The 17,311-nt window shown below is 36.9% G+C and overlaps 1 protein-coding gene across 3 annotated transcripts in view; it reads left to right on the forward strand.

Moving 5' to 3' along the window:
- The first annotated feature begins 1,798 nt into the window (after positions 1-1,798).
- RC3H1 (ring finger and CCCH-type domains 1) overlaps positions 1,799-17,311 on the forward strand; it is a 67,042-nt gene continuing 51,529 nt past the window's right edge. For 2 of the 3 annotated variants that reach the window (XM_063298509.1, XM_063298510.1), the window contains exon 1: positions 1,799-2,035. The gene's annotated coding sequence lies outside the window, so the exon portion shown is untranslated. The remainder of the gene's footprint in view (positions 2,036-17,311) is intronic. The other variant, XM_063298508.1, reaches the window with a different exon arrangement.

Raw genomic sequence — 17,311 nt, forward strand, 5'->3', positions numbered from 1 at the left:
CTACATTCTTTGAAACTTTTCTCTCTATATACATTTAACAATATTTTTCTCTAAATCTTTTTTTTGCAGACATCCTCTTACTTAGATAAGTAGGTAAACTATTAGTCTTTGACCAGCATATGTACATATATTTTTATTCAGTTTTACCCTCAGCATCCTCTCACGATTCTATGCAAGCTAAAATCTCTAATCTAGAGATTACCTTACTGCTGCCTGCATTCTGTCAACTACAGCCATACCCAGGATAATACTAAGAAATTATGCATTTGTTTGATTTTAACTTAGCCAATGATGTATGTGAATAATGGTGGAAGGTTCAATCAATTAATGAGTAGAAAATGAATGTAAGGAAAAAGCATGTTTAAGCTGCTTAATATAGTTGACTTAGGAAAAGTATATGACAAAGTGAACAGGCTTGAATTATAGAATACTTCACATGGAATCAAAATTTAAAATGGGAAAATGGAAGGAGAAACATAGAAATGGTAGAAGGATAGCAAAAACATGTATTAAAACATCATTTTGACCACTTCATTATGTGGAAATAAGGGTTGGGTATGGCAGTGGGAATGATCTACTGAAGGCATCTGCATGGTAAAACTACAGGAAATACAGTCAAATTGAATGGGTGCTGAATGAGTATAGACTGAATACAAAAGTGAAAGGCCAGAATGAAAGAAAAGAAACACACTTAAGTGGTTTGATCATTATAATCTATGAAAAATTCCATAAAAAATATATGAAGGAGGAGACCATAGGTCAAGAGAAGGGGGAAGACTGAAAAATTTGTGGTTAGATGGAGTTGGTGAGATACTCAGAAAGAGAAAAATGAGACAGAAGAATTGAAAGCTACAGAAAGTTATACTGAACAACAGTGGTGTAAATTCAGTTTTGCTTTATTTGTTTTCGTGTCCTCATGCCTTAATATGTTTGTATCATATCTTAGTATCTTATTCTTGTTCTGCACTTTGCAGTAACATTGTTTATGGGAAACAGGAACAGCATAATGGGTATCTAGGTGATGTATGTCTTAGCATTTTGCATGAACTACATTACATAAAGCCATCAGATGTAAGGCTGATATATTTGGACTGCAAAATTCCAGATGCTCTCCAGTTAGCAACCAAGAAGTATGGAACACTGTAATGCTAACCATAGCAGTCGCCCGGATTTTTGCAACCCAGGTGCATCATCTGATTATAATGGAGCTAGTTTCTTTTGGCTTAGGATGTTGGTCAGGCATTACTTTTCTAAGCCTGCCTGGTGACAGAAAGATGGGTACATCTGAAGGCATAATGATTAAGCTGATCACATTTGCTGTATCCTGTGGTTATGTGTTATAGAGAGACAAAAGCTAGCCATTTGCTGTAGTTTCTGGCTCTTGAACGCTGCACTGAGAGTGCATATATAAATACACAGGAATGCAGCAAGCAGCTTAACAATAAAATGACTGACGACCGAATCCTGCGCGGGTTTGTTCAAGAAGTCCCCTTCTTCTCCGGGAGGAAGACCTTTTATTTAACAGGGCTTACTCACTAGTAGGTATGCAGGGGACGATGCTCTTAAAACATTGTCCTGTTCCACATCGTTTCAAAATGCGGGAACGTTTTTCTCTATTCAGGCGCCCACCTCGGCTAAGGCGTAGGAGCTGGGCTTTCCAAGTCTATTTTCCTCCTGCTTCTCCTTTCGGAAAGGAAGGAAGGAAGGAAGAAGGAAGGAAGGAAGAGCCGGGAGGATGAGTCTAAGGCTGCTCCACCCCTCGAGGAGCAGGAAGGGGAGGCCGACTGACCCAGCGAGCAATGCATTAGCAGTGACGCCTGTTTAGGCGAGGAAGGCTTTGCTGCTGAAGCAAGCAAAGAGGCACCCAAGATGGCCTCTGCTGCAGGAGCAGCCGTGGCAGCAGCAGCAGCAGAGGGCCAAAGGCTGGGGCAGCAGGCCGCTGTCGGCCGGCTCTTGATGCTGGTGAAGGTGGAGGTAGGCGCGACGGCCATGGCCGTAGCCCGCAGCTGAGAGGAGCTGCTGCCGCCGTCGTGAGGTGAGCCCCCCTCGGGTCGGGAGACAATAGGGCGGAGGCTGCGGCCTCCTCCTTTTTTCTCGAGGGAGGAAGGAGGAAAGAAAGAGAATCGGCGATGCCTGTTTTTCTGTGAAGCAAACTCGGCTTTCTAAGGCGCCTGAGAGACCGATATCTGTTTCTTGGCTTCTGCATCTCCCGTCCTCCATTTTTTCTTCCCTTTATCTGGGTCTGTAGGCCTCAGGCTTTTGCCGTTCTCGATTTCTGCAGTTCGCCGCCCCGGTGCCCTTCGAAGCTGAGCAGGGGAAACTGTGTCAGGTGTTGGGAGCCTTGGGTGGGAATAGCGGAGTTGTGCATTTCGGGGGCTTTGCTAGTTTCTCTGTATACTGGGCCGGGGTATGAAAGAAATACGTCCCTTAAGAGAGTACTTGTTATATTATTAAGTCGATAATCCTGGGCAAGTTTGCTTGGGCATTCACTTCACGGACCTAAGCGAGAAGTACCGCTGCCATAAATCAATTCTTTGTATCCCTCTTCAGAAATACACATTTTTACGATCAGGAGGATTTATTCCTAGTATATACGTACTATGTTGAAGCCTAAATAAAACTTAAACATAGGATCTCACTGTGAATGTCAAGTTCTGTGCTTGGAACTAGGAGTAGCCCCTGTTACAAGAGTAAGAATTACTTCAGTGTAAAGGGTCGGGATTTATACCTATACAGCTTGTCACTACCTGTCCTGTAGTGTGTTGCTGTGAGTTGATTCATTCCCCCCCATCAGCCCTATTTTCCAATTTTATCTAGTTAGTACATACAAGGGTGTGAATTCACCAACATTTCATATTTTCATATTTTAAAGTTCACACAAAGATTAATTTTGATCCTTTTTCTTCTTTTCCTAACATCTGAAACTTAATTTTTGTTGATCAGCTTGTAGTTAACAGAATTCTGTTTTCTTCCCCACAGTATTTTGAAGACTCTTGTCAGGTAGCTCTTGTGTACCTAGGAAAATGTGATAAATAAAAAAAAGTGAAATGGTATTTTAAATCTCTGGGGAAATGCTGCTACTTTGTATTTACCAAATATGAAAGATTGTGTGTTGTGGTTTAGAAAATAGAGCAAAACTGTATTTGACAGGAAATGAGGAATATCTGTTTGAATAGCTTACTGTCCTGTCCTTCGAGCAATAGCTATATTCTTTTTAATGGGAGAGTAGCAGGAAATGACATCTGGAGAATAGTTCACTAGGATGTCATTTAAAATGCTGTACATAATGTGTAAAATTAAATCTAACTAAGTTTTCTCTCTGTTCACCTGTTTTTTCTGAGAATGTTTTTAAATGGTCATATAATTATTTGTTAGAAACTGATAAATTCTTGTATGCTTGATTTTTTTTTTAAATCAAGGAGTATTTTGCTTATTTTGAGAAATCTTCATCAATTTTCCTTCCTTGTGAAATTGCAATTAAGTTTAGAAGTATATTTTTTTACTTTGATTCCCTACAGGTCTATACAAATCTGCTTTATTTTATTTGTTTTGTTTTGTTTTGTTTTATTTTATGTATCTGTCAAAATTTATATGGCTGCCCATCTCATGTGAACTGACTCTTATTTAATGGAATTGGCTCTCAATAAATTGTGATCTATCTGTATATCATTGAAGCCATAGAAATAGGCTGTTATTATATTATTAATGGATGTTTGGGCCTTATACAGTACAAAAAGAGTCTCATTTCTAATTACATTGACAATTTAATTATGGATGATCTTAATGTCTTTTCTGCGGGACCTGTGAATGTACAAAAGTTTCAGAATTACATATGATATAAGTTCTGAATATTAATCATGTTGGTTGACATTGATGGCATTTGGAATCCAATATTGTTTAGATGCTATAAAATCCTTTCTAGCCTCTTAGGTTGGAGGTTTGTTAATTCAGTTGGTTAGGAATGTGAATCTTTCTCAGATTGTAAGCATAGTATTATAGGACTAAGCCAAAGATAATATTTTGAAAACATAAAATTAATCTGTCAGTATAGCTTCATTATTTCTGCTTATTTCCACTTAAGTATTAGACCCCAGTTTTTATACTCTTTTTTCCATCCCTCGTGCAACCTTTTCTGAGACCATTTTTATAGTACCTGGTGTAACTTTACTGGCTATAGAAGGAGATTCTTCTTTCCATCCATGTTAGTCTGCCTTTCAAATTAAAACTCCAGTGTATATTGAATATTTATTTGTAAAATGTATATACAACTAGAGTTAACAGCCTTTTTACCAATTCACATAGGGGCTGTGAATAAGAGACAGCAAGAGAAAGTCTTCACCTTAAAAACTTAGGCAATAAAAAGAAAATAATCAAGTTGCTGAGATTTCTGTAACCTATCCTCTTTCAGTAAATCTTGTTAAACAAACTGAAAGGATTTTGGTTTCTGTGAAGGTAGGGCAGCTAAGAAATTGACAAATGTTACATGAGCATGGTGAATCATTTTAAACTATATACAAAGAATTCATAAATAATCATTTAGCACTATCAAAGATCACAAATCACTGAAAAAAAATTGTTCCACTTTCAGCTATATTGAGATTTATATTATTTCTAGTTGAAGCAGTTAGCTATTTTATTTTATTTATTTATTTATTTATATAGGGTATGTCAACTCATTCTGTGTTATGCCCTTTTTAGTATAGCTTTTCAATATGGATGTACAGATCCAAAGCCAGAATGGTATGACTCAGGATACTACACCTGTATACACCATCTTAAAAAAAGTTCCACCTTTACCTGGGCTCATACAGTATAGTTAAGGTGGTGCTGAGAGGCTGCAACAAGGTGCTTGAGAACATGGGTGTACAATCAGCACCTCTTTAATTCAAATATTGGATTTGACAGTTACCATGTACTGTAGTCTAGTAAAAGATGTAGCTTCTTTAAGGGGGTGTTGACATGCATGTTCCCAAGTACCTTCTTGGATTCTGATCCAAAACGCTGCAGAGAGCACTTTTCAGCACTTTAGCTTCCAATTCTAAACAAAACCCCACAAGTCTAAAGTATGACAGTGTATCATTATCTTATACAGCTCTGCATTTAATATTAGCCTGCCATTTTACGGTACAAGTTAACTACTAACTTGACCTTAGGTAGATATAATATGCAGGTGATTTTAGTTCAGTGAAAATTAGTTTAATAGGAGTCCATAAGTTAAGAAATTAAGAAAATGGTTGGAATAACTTGATATATATATATATATATATATATATATATATATACACACACACACGCACACGCACACGCACATGCACATACACATCCATACATCCATACATACACACACACATGCATACACACACACACACACACACACACACACACATACCCACTCCTTGGCTATCAACCATTTGCAAGTATGACCATAATAAATGATATTTAAAAAATAATTTTCTGACCAGTGCATGCATTTACAACCAAATTTTGTGCACATGACAACCATGTATGCTGGAGCGAGAGTAACACTGACATAGCTGTACAAGAGAACTTTATCTGAATGAGACGGCAGCAACCATAGATCTTTGCAGTGTCTCTCTTTTTCAGTCACGTGTTCACTTAGCAACCATTTTGCTTAACGACCTGGTTGTTTGAACTTGGCTGATAAATGAGGAGTGGGTGTAACTTTAAGTTGTTGTGAAGTTGCCTGTTCAGTTATATATCTGACCTATAGATCAAAAGTTCAAGAGTCTTAATTACGACTTTCGATTTAAATTAGGTTTTAAGTCTGTATATTAAAATTCACTGGCTTTTTCTACAGTGAGATGTGTTAAATAAGACTGGTTCTTTTTCTTCTTTTTTTTTCTTTTTCTGAGGCATCAGGAATTTGGCAGTATGCTTTTCTGCATGCTTATCTTGAATAAGAGAACCAGTGTGGTGTAGTGGTTAAGGCACCAGGCTAGGAACTAGGAAACTCTGAGTTCTAGTCCCACCTTAAGCATGAAGCTGGCTGGGTGATCTTGGGCCAGTCCCTTTCTCTCAGCCCTAGGAAGAAGGCAATGGCAAACCACTTCTGAAATCATGCCAAGAAAACTGCAGAGACTAATCCAGGCAGTTGCCAGGAGTCAACACTGACTTGAAGGCACCAAAAAAAAATCATTTTAAAATGAGTCAAAGGGAGGTAGGCACCATCAGTAAGATAACTTCTTGACACACATTTTATTCCAGAAATGTTCAGTTGAAGCTAAGTACTTCCTGAATCTTTTGACTTTGCTTCTCCATAAACCTGAGTTTGATTTCACTCTGTTTTTAAACATTATAGATATAATAGTTTAAGAACGTCTACATTATCTGTACTTACATTCACTGATTTAAGTGTTCTGTAAGAGCTAGCAAGATCAGAATCAAACTTTGTCAGGATTGTTTTGCTAATTAATGCAGCATTTTAAACTTTCAGCCTTCTTGCATTTAGCTTAGCATCTCATTCAGTTTTTCAGTCTCCCTTTCTCAACTTCCTATCCAATAATAACAGTGATACTACTGAGTTTATAGTTACCATAATGACTAGCTTTCTTCCACTTACCAATTTCTTTAGGTTCATGGACTGATCTTTTGAACTTGCTGTCAGCTTCTGAATTTCCTGGTAAAACAGCCTGTAAAGGGGGGAAAAAAGCATCCATTTTATCACCAAGAACAAAACACAAAATGGCTGAATAGGCTAATTCTTTTACAGAGAGGAAAATGTGTCTTCAACAATTCTTCCCCCATCAAATGTTTATTTGACCTTATTTTTACTCATCTTTCTAAATTAAAAACAAATAGTTGTGTAAGTTGTCTGAGGGTTGCTGCCCCAGATGTAAGAAGCCTCAGCTTGATAGTTATATACACTTGCATTGCAGTTAGTGCCATAGGGGCAGGGAATTATTTGAGAACTGAGAGTAAGACTTCTTTGGCTATGATAACAATTTCTCTTTAATTAATTGTGGGCGTCAGTGGGTAACATGTAAGAGTGTCATGGGGTTATGTTGATTACCCCTCTATTAAGCTTGACACTGGGAAAAAACATCAGTCACTGATACAACTGGGTTAGTTTTTACTACTGTTTTATTGTTTGTCTCACAGCTACTTGATACTTTACAACTAGACCGCCAATGCTCTAATTGTATAATTATAACTTTAATTCTCAATTTACATAAAATAATGTTAATCTTCTACCTGATGGAGAACATGGCTTAACTTCAAGTTCTCTCAAAAGGTATTTCACAATACAATTCTTAAGTTCTATGCATGATGTCAGTGTAACTCTAATGCAGCTTGACATGATCACAAGTATTAAAATATCTAAAAATTAGCAATATAACATTTTTCTAAAAAACAAAATCCCTGTGAGTTCCCTGTGAAGCTCTGTTCTAATGGTGGTTACATCCATGTATAAACCAAATTGCTCAGATTATCCTGGTTTGTTCTAAATAAATATTCTGAGCCTTTGGCACTTTTTCTGTAAGTGACTTGAACTCTTTTGAATACAACCTTACTTTCATGATTTAATACAGGCTTCTGATTCATTCCTCCCTGACTGGCCAGGCCTTCTAAGTCATTAGCCAATATTCTGGTTTATTTATTTGGGAGCATGTGTCAGTACACTGCATGTACCTCCTAATTGGTAGATATAGGCAACTGTTTGCTTGCTTGCAAGATAATCTCTAGATTAGGGTTCCTAGCTTGTATAGAACAGTATGAGCCTGATTCTGGGCGTTGGTTGCTCTTGTTGCACATCGGCCAAAATGTCCCAATTGACTGATACTGTCCTTACCTTTAGCAGGGAAAGCTGCATGTTGCATGGGTATGACTATGACTAGTAATATTCTCTACTTTACTAAAAAGCATTACATAAACCAAAAAGCATTAAAGCCATGATGGAAAACAGAGGTCAGTATCTATTAGCTCCTCTGGTGATTGCCTTGGCCCATGGAAGATCATCACTTGAAATGTGAGAGGAGAAAATTGTAAAGAGTATGAATTAACAAATGAAGTGCAAGAAAAAAATAGACATACTGGGTTTAGGTTTATTATGAATGAAAGGGCAAATGAAAGAACCAGGGGTGAGTTTTGGGGAAGTTGTGCAACATTCTGAATAAATATAACTCAGAAGAAAAGTTATTTTGTTAGGAGTCACAATAGGTGGGTGGTATCAGATGAGAAAAGTGATTGGGCCACTTAACCCAACATGAATGGGAATGGTGACTGGTAGGTATGTGCTTAGAAAAACGTCTATTTCGTTCAACTATATGGTTTAAATATACATCTATTCTCATGGAAAAGGAATGAATCAAAAAGCATCACTTGTTTGATTGCAATGAAAATTTGAGAGAATTAATAAAGGTACAAGAGTGGTGAGTTTCTGCATGTAGGATAGACCCATTTTTTGGTTGTGGCAATAGTGGCCATGGGAAATGGCCATGGGGGAAAAAACAGAAAAAAGTGATAGAAATGAGAGTGCAAAACAAGGAAGTAACACTCCTGTATGAAAGAACAAGAATCTGTTTGAAGATGGTCATGTCTAGACATAATGGGATGTGGATGTAAAGAAAGAAAACATGGAAGCTGCTTGGAACTAAGTGAAAATAACTACATTACAAAGTGCCATCAAAGCATACGGAGTTACATAGTGGGAACTATAAAAGAGGATGCTTCATTTGTGATAAAGTGAAAGAGGTTGTAGGTGGGGAAAAGTGCATGTAAGAAAATGACTGCTACAACAAATAAGAAAAGGATATTATATATATTATATATATAGAAAAAAATAGTTGCAGAGAATGTAGTCAAAGAGGAATAGTAAGGATTAAAAGAGGGAGAAAAAATGCAGAGTGATTTTAATGGAAATAGAAAATTGTTTTGGAAGTGAAAAGGCCTAACAAAAAGCTTCCAATAAAGTGATTTGCATGACTGGGACAAAACTGAAGTGAGGGAGTAGTGGAAGGAGCGGTATAGAGTTTTGTGTGGGGATTATGCTGATACATTGAAGAATGAAGTTGAAACAAGTACTAAAAATACTAGAGTCCAAGAAAACAACTGATGAGAAGAAAATTGTCAATGCTCTGGGAATGTTGAACAAGGCTAAGTGATAAGTGTATAAGAAGATTAAGTTTGGGAAGGAATTTGGTAGAATTTTGATTCTTACATCTTTTCAGTGAGCAAAATTTGTGCAGTGCAGTTTTATGCTGTGCAAGGGGTGCACAGATCAAATCTTGTTCTTCAGCAGGTAATTGAGAAATCTCTGACAATGAAAGTTTATCATACATTTATTGATGTAGAGAAAGTGTATGGTAATGTGAATAGGACTTGAATTATGGAATCTTTTGAGTGACTCTGAAGTCATTTGCCAGAGGTGGTAAGAATGGTATACGGTGGAAGTAAAACGTGTGTGAGAATAAGAAGATCGTTTAGTGAATGGTTTGCTATTGAGCACAAAGTTCAGTATTGAGAAGGACGTCTGATTTCCCTTTGCGTGTTTAATATATTTACTGTATGAATAAATTTATAAAGAATGCTTTTGACATTAGAAGAGTGTTGGTCAGAAATGTTAAGGTGTTTGTACTTTTTTGTGCAGATGATGGTGTTTTGTTGGCTGAAAATCTGAATAACTTGCAGCAAACCAAGATTCTATGATGCAACAAAGAGCATTGGTCCTAAAATACATGTTCCTTGTTGGGTTTAACATGGAAAATACAGTGAAGAATTCTAAGTTATACCCAAAAGACAAAAAGTAGAGCAAGTTGATGAATTTGTGTACCTTTATAGAATGGTACCTTTTACTAAAGATGAGAAAGTAGATGGAGAAATGTCAAAATTTGCAAATGCTCATAAAAAGTTGGTAATATGTTGTAGGTTGCAAGGAATTAAAGTTGAAGGAGGTACTGTACATGGAAGTGAGAGTTGGGTGCGCTAAGAGAAAAATAAAAGTAATTGAATGCAGTGAGAATGGGTTACTGAAGATTGATTAATGGATTATATTAAGGCAGTGTCAACTCTTTAACAACCACACAGATAATTTTTTTCCCAGGATGATCTGTTCTGAACCTGGTCCTTCAGGTATTCCAACAGTGCACCCATTGCCACTGTAATTGAGTCCATATACCTTGCTGCTGGTTGTTCTTTCTTTCTGTCCTTCCACTTTTCCCAACATTATAAACTTCTCCAGGGCTCTAGATCTTCTCATAATGTGCCTGAAGTATGATCATTTGATCCTGTTCATTTGTGCCTTGAGAACACTGGGTTGATTTGTTTGATTACCAATTTATTTGCTCTATTGGCTGCCCATGGTATTCAGAGGAGTATTCTCCAACCCAGAGTTGAAAGGCATCAATACTCTTTCTAGCCTGCTGCTTCCAAGTCCAACTTTTGCTTCCATAGAGCGTCACCAAGGAAACCATTACTTGCATGATTCTTATTTTTGTAGGTATAGATACTTTCTGGCATCTGAACATCTTTTCCAAGGCCTTCCTGGCTACTCTACCAAGTGCTAGTCTGTGGTGTGTTTCTTGACTGCTGGTTCCTTTCCTCCTGATGGTTGATCCTAAACAGCCAAAACTATCCACCACTTCAATATTTTCATTACCAATGCTAAGGCCAGTTGCTGTACCTGTTGTCATTAGTTTGGTCTTCTTCAGATTAAATTTTTAGTCCCTTTTTTTTTCATTGTGCTCCTTGACTTTCATTACTGTAGCTTGAAGATAATTTGCATTTTCACAGTCTATTTTAGAGGTCAGAGCAGCATTTTAGACAACTACCATTCAGACTGCAAAGCAGTACACTCCAAGTACTTGCCATTTGCCTTAAGAATCATATTCACCTATTTCTCTTTAGTAAGAGACTAAAAATCTTCAAGAAAAGACTGCAGTAGCACAAGATTTGAATCCAAAAATGTGGTTTCTTAAAGGGGTTGTCTGCCTGATGATGTCAGTTTTGGCTAGGAGGTTGTCAGAAAGGGTGATCTGTGAGCTGTCCACAATCCTGCACATCTGATACCTAGCTTCTTTTGCTCTAAATCACCAATGCCTAATACACATGTCTAAATCCACATACTGTCCTCTGATCACCACATCTTATTATTTTCAGTCTGCCTTCAGTTTCTCCTTTTCCTTATACTGGTTATGATACAACAAGTATGAATTGAAGGATTGAATGAAGTGGGAGTGCCTTATGTTCTTTACAATAATTTACAATTTATGAACAGAATCTTTCCCTATTTCAGAACTGAGCATAAATATGACCTAAAATATGATGTTTTCCACACAAATCCTAAAAGTAGATAAAGTGAATTCAGTTAAACAAATGAATAAAAAATGTTATATGATCCAAATCTACATATTTGTGTGTGGAAAAATATGTGAACCTTTGCTGATGCGTCCCTCTTCGGCAGCAATAATGGCAACTAAACATTTCCAATAACTGTTCTTCAGTCCCACACATTGGCTTGGAAGAATTTAAGCTCATTCCTCCTTACAGAACACCTTCAACTCAGGGATGTTGGTAGGCTTCCTCACATGAACTGCCCACCTTGGTCTTTCCACAACATTTCTGTAGGATTAAGTTAAGGACCTGGACTTGGCCATTCCAGAACATTAACTTTCTTCTGTTTTAACCATTCTTTGGTCATGCAACCTGTGTGTTTTGGGTAATTGTCTTGCTGCATGTCCCATTCTCTTGAGCTTCAGTTCATGGACAGAAACCCTGACCTTTTCGTGTAGAATTTGCTGGTACAATTCAGAATTCATAGTTCCATCAATGATAGAAAGCTGTCCTGGTCCAGAGGCAGCAAAGCAGGCCCAAATGGGACAGGGTTCTTATGCTGGAATGCAGTGTTCACCTTTCGCCAAACGTAATGCTTTTCATTCAAACCAAAAAGTTCTATTTTGGTCTCATCTATCCCCAGAACATTCTTCCTTTTTTAAAAAATATAATTTTATTAATAATTTTGATTATAATACTAAAATCTAGTATGCAACTTAATATGAACTTAAAGAGAAGAGAAAGAAAGGATAAAAAGTACAAAGAAAAAGTGAGGAATGAAGTAAGAATATAATAAAGAGAAAAGAAATAAGTGACTTCCAACCTTCATCACAAGAAGTATAAACAAATTTAGTGACTCTTCATCCCCTTTAAGGTAACAATTATCATTTCATCCCATATCCTATTCCTTATCTATAGGCAAATCCATAAAGCATCATCATTTCAGTCCTGGTGTCAGCAAAAAGCCCATAAACGGGTAGCCAGAAGTAACAACATATCTTGTTTTAACATTGATCAAATAAACCAAATTTATATTCCTTCCCTTTACTTCTAACAGTCTTCATCTTTAGTTCATTCAAATATTGTCATATGATTTGATTTCTCTTCATTTCTTCTTTGTCCCATCATAACAGAGTTCTTCAAGGCTTTAACAAGCCTCTTTTGTAAATCCAGTAGTTGAAAATTATCCAGGTCACTCTCTTGATGTGTCATTTGTATTTCCCTTTTAAATTTTAAAACCTCAGTTTCTTTTGTAGATCCAGTGAAACATCCTTTTCTAAGTCATTTCCTTGGCCTGTCAGTTTTAAATCTACTTTCAATACCGTCTCTATTTTGTCAGATAAAATTTGTTCTGTCATTTCTTCAATAACATATTTTGGGCATAGTCTATCCATAGAAGCAGACATCATTACTGACATTGTTGATATTGTGGCTACTAATTTCTGACTCCATTCTTCAAAAGTCTCCTTCACTATTTTCATTGTTAAAATGTTTTGCATTTTATAGGCTTGCATTTCTTTCCTCTGCCTAAAAACTTTAGTCCCCTCTAGTGTCCAGTGTTTAAATCATGAAATTGCTTATCTCTGTTCCAAAACAGATCTATTTCTCACAAGAAGCTGTTTGTCATTCATTCATTCATTCATTCATTCATTCACTTTAGGTTCTTTTTTTAATCCCACCTTTATTATTTTTATAAATAACTCAAGGCGGTGAACATACCTAATACTCTTTCTTCCTTCTATTTTCCCCACAACAACAATCCTGTGAGCTGAGTTGGGCTGAGAGAAAGTGACTGGCCCAAAGTCACCAGTCGGCTTTCATGCCTAAGGCAGGACTAGAACTCAGTCTCCTGGTTTCTAGCCTGGTGCCTTAACCACTAGACCAAACTGGCTTTATAATTAATTCCAAAATCTTATTGTAAAACTTTCAGTATTCCAAATTCATCTGGCCCCTTAATCTGTTTATAACTTTCTAAGATAAAAATCTTATTTAGCTTTTTGCTGTTAGTTTCAAATTCTTTAAGTTCTTAAGTTTATAATTAATTTTTCTTTTGTTCAGAGTTGAAGATAAACTCACCCAATGAAAACTTTTCAAACCTGTTGTTCCAAAGGTATCTAATAGCTTTAAAATGGTTAATAGGCAATTTCTGAAAGTGATTAGAAAGTGAGGTTTGCGAACTCAGTATGCTTTAAAAGGCTTCACCACGGTTGCAAGCAAGATGGCTAATCCCTTCATCTCCTGGCACTCAAACTTGCGGAAAACTGCTGTTCTGCAGCCTTGTGAGGAGCAGTCGTCCAGAGCACATGTGGGCGATCTCCCATCCTCTCCTTATCCAGATAAGTTCTCAGGAACTAATCTACTCACCAGTTCTTTGGTCTTTGCTGTGGTTGTCAGTCTTCAGTTCTCCTTACCTCCCCCAGAAGTTCCACAAAACATTTTTCCAATAGCCTTCTGGCTTATTCATATGGTCTTTCACAAACTGTAGATGGGCAGCATGGTTCTTTTTGGAAAGTAGTGGCTTTTTCCTTGCAACCCTGCCATGCACACCATTGTTGTTCAGTGTTTTCTTGATGGTGGTTTCATGAATACTGACATTCACCAATGCAAGAGAGGCCTTTAGTTCCTTAAATGTTACCCTGGAGTTCTTTGAGATCTCCCAGACTATTACACGCCTTGCTCTTCATGTGATCTTGGTTGGGCGACCACTCCTGGAGAGGGTAACAGTGGTGTTAGTTGCCTCCATTTGTACGTAGTCTGCCTGACAGTAGACTTGTGGAGCTCAAACTTTTTGGAAATAGTTTTATAACCTTTTCCAGTCTTGTGAGCATCAACAACTGTTTTTCAACAGTCCTCAGAAATCATCTTTGTTCAAGCCATGACACACTTCCACACACCTGTGTTGTGAATTCTGTTCTTTAAATAAGGCAGGTCCTCCCACACTCACACCTGATTATTATCCCATTGATTGGAAAACCTGGCTCTAAGTTCCCCTTCAAATGAACTATTAATCCTAGAGGTTCACATACTTTTACAACACAGAAATACGTAGCTTTGGATTATTTTCTTCAATGAATAAATGAACAAGTATAATTTTTCTGACTCATTTTTTATTGGGTTCTCTATCTGGTTTTAGGGTTTGTGTGAACAGATCACATTTTACGTAACAGAAGGTTTAGGTAGCAGAAGTATTAAAAATTCAAAAGGGATCACAAACTTTTGAGCATGACTCTCTGTAATATTTCAATAGGATCTATATATTTTATAGACTAAGGGGAGCTGATTCAAAACAATTTTAATATGTTAACTTTTTAAAAAATAATATATTGCCCTTCAGAACAAACTTTCTTATAAGGTGGCATATGAAACATTTAAAATCAAAACCTTAAATGTTAAATTAAAAAGAACAGGTTAAAGTACAATATATATAATATATAGTTCCAAATATTGGTTATACTGTGATTCCCTAAAATAATAAATTGGTTTTTGCAAACCTCCATTGGTAAAACTAAGACTGCCATATCTGGACTGCAAAAATCCTGATGACCTGTAGATGGCTTCAAAGAGAAATAGAAATTATTAACCTTCTGCTGCTACTTAGTGCCATCTGGATTTTTTTAGCCCAAATATGGCAACCTATATAAAACTAAGTATTAAACAAAAACTAAAAACTATGAGTCTCATACTCCATTTCTCCTCCCCCCCCCAAAGTAGTGTGCAGCAACATCATTCATTCATTCATTCATTTGATCAATTGATCTAACATGACATGGAATTCAAGTCAGAAGCAGGATTCAAAAAGCCAAAGCATACAAGCACAGAAACTTAGAAATGGCTGTAATTTTTGCTTATTTTTCTATCAAAATACTAACATTTCTAGACATAGTATGCTCTCTGATAAAATGAAGTTTGCCCAATTTCTGAGAATAAATGCAGATTTTGGAGCTAAACTGATTTTGCAGGAGGGACAGTTAAGACTCTGGTAATGAGTATGCACCTGCAGCACATATAAATGTATTGTAGCTTGCTGTCAGTTTATATTAAACATGCTTCATAGTCATGAGCTGGTTTTTCATGTGAATCTTTGAATAAGGAGCAAGGGAGAATACAGTACAAGATTTCTCTCCCCAGTCTCCATTATACCCTTGTAATGGTGAGAAAGGAGACTAAATAGTGACTTGCTTGAATTCACTTAGAAACCAGGTTCAAATCTATTACTATGTTCTCACTTCTTGAACCTTCAGCTCATACATAACTCAGAAACCACTCCTGTGGGACTGTTTTAGTGAAGCGGAAATATGTCTTGTTCTCTTATTTTTTTAAATGTCTTTTTCAAAATGCTTTAAATTGTCAATTAAATAGCTGCGCTATGCTCTACATACCTCAGTTTAAGAGGGAATAGTAAGGACACAAAGTGGAAAATATTTATAACTATACACAAAATGGTTGCAGGCAGAGGTCATTTTTTTTATCTGTATGCATATCATGAGAATAGGAATCAAATGAAATCAAGTAGAAGATAGTTTAATTGATAAAATGTCAATCCAACATACCTTGCAACAACATTGTCAATGGGGCTGTTACTATTATATCCATTTCATACAGCGGTAATGGATCATAGTTAAGTCATTATGAGGCGGTTAAGTTGGGCTTTGTTCTTGTTGGCCAATCATCTGGCTTGTATGTGGTTGCTTATTTGAATAGCCAGCCCTATATAAGAATACATCAAGAGACAGGACATTGGCATTTTCAGGCAGGCAGGGAGTTTGGCTGTGTAAGCTTAAAGTCAAGCAATGGCTGCTACCACCTGGAGAAGCAGGAAAAAAAGGCAAATATGCCAGAGGCAAAGAAACAGGGCTCAGCATAGACAGAGAAAGCCTAGGGTGGGAAAGAGAAGCGGGAGGCATGCAAAACATGGCTATGGAAAGAAACATTCCACCAGAAAATCTCCCAGGAAAATGCAGAAGATGAGGCTTGACAGTGTCCGAATGACCAATGAGGCCCAAAATATCCTGCATTTCTGTGTGCATGACCTCTACAAGAAAGTGTCCTTGGCAGCTGAGCGATTGAGAAAGAAGAAGCGCCATGTCTCTATTACTGTCTCAGACGTAAGAAATGCCCTGAAAAAGATCATGCCAAGGAAGTACGACAGAAAGTCTGTATCCTCCATGTCATGCAAGTGCCGTTAGAAAGAAATCTCTTCCCTCTCCTACAATAGACTTAGAAATGAAGAAATAAAAGGGAAGGGGGAAAAATCACCAACCTGAGATAAAATCAAATGCTTTGCCTGCCTGAAAAAAAAACAGTATCTTCAAATTTCCAAGCAATCCTGTGACCTACCTTTTTATTACTAGATCAACATCGTTACTAGTACTGAACTCAAGGATGGACAGTCTGGCAAGATGATTATCATATTGCTCTTGTGCTGAATTAGAGAGATGACTTACTGTTGGTGGAGGAAAATTGCTTCCAAAAGTTGTGGAATACCGAGGACTCTGATCAGCCACTATGGGGCATGTGAGATGTACCCTGAAGGGAGATATATTCCCTTTTTCAATAAAACAGGATCTGTGCAGGATAATACATTTTAGTATGTGTCTTTAATATTGGGGTAATGATGGCAAACTGTGTTTGCATATGATTCAGTTTCCAGAGCTTGTAACTTTGATCCCTCTGGCACGCTCTGAATGCAATCACTTAGTTAAAATTGTCCATGACTGCTGTCTTTGCAGAATGTATAGAATGCAATATAAGTTACTGTATCATTTTGCTGTTAAATTTATTGGTTACTGTAATTTTGTCTTTTTAAAAGTGGTAGAAAAGGGGCTTTTATGCCATTCTGTTTGAGAGACTTGTATCTGAGTACATGTTCAGATTGATACATTTATACTTGTTATTCAGCAGATATACTTTAAATATTGATCAGGTAATGGATATTATTCTTGAAGTGTTTGTACCTTCTCCAGTGTTCCCACTATATCTTTCATTAGACAAAATCATTGCAGATCATATGGTTTTGAATTTG

Source organism: Candoia aspera, chromosome 3 (assembly GCF_035149785.1).
Source record: "Candoia aspera isolate rCanAsp1 chromosome 3, rCanAsp1.hap2, whole genome shotgun sequence".
Classification (NCBI taxonomy): Eukaryota; Metazoa; Chordata; class Lepidosauria; order Squamata; family Boidae; genus Candoia; species Candoia aspera.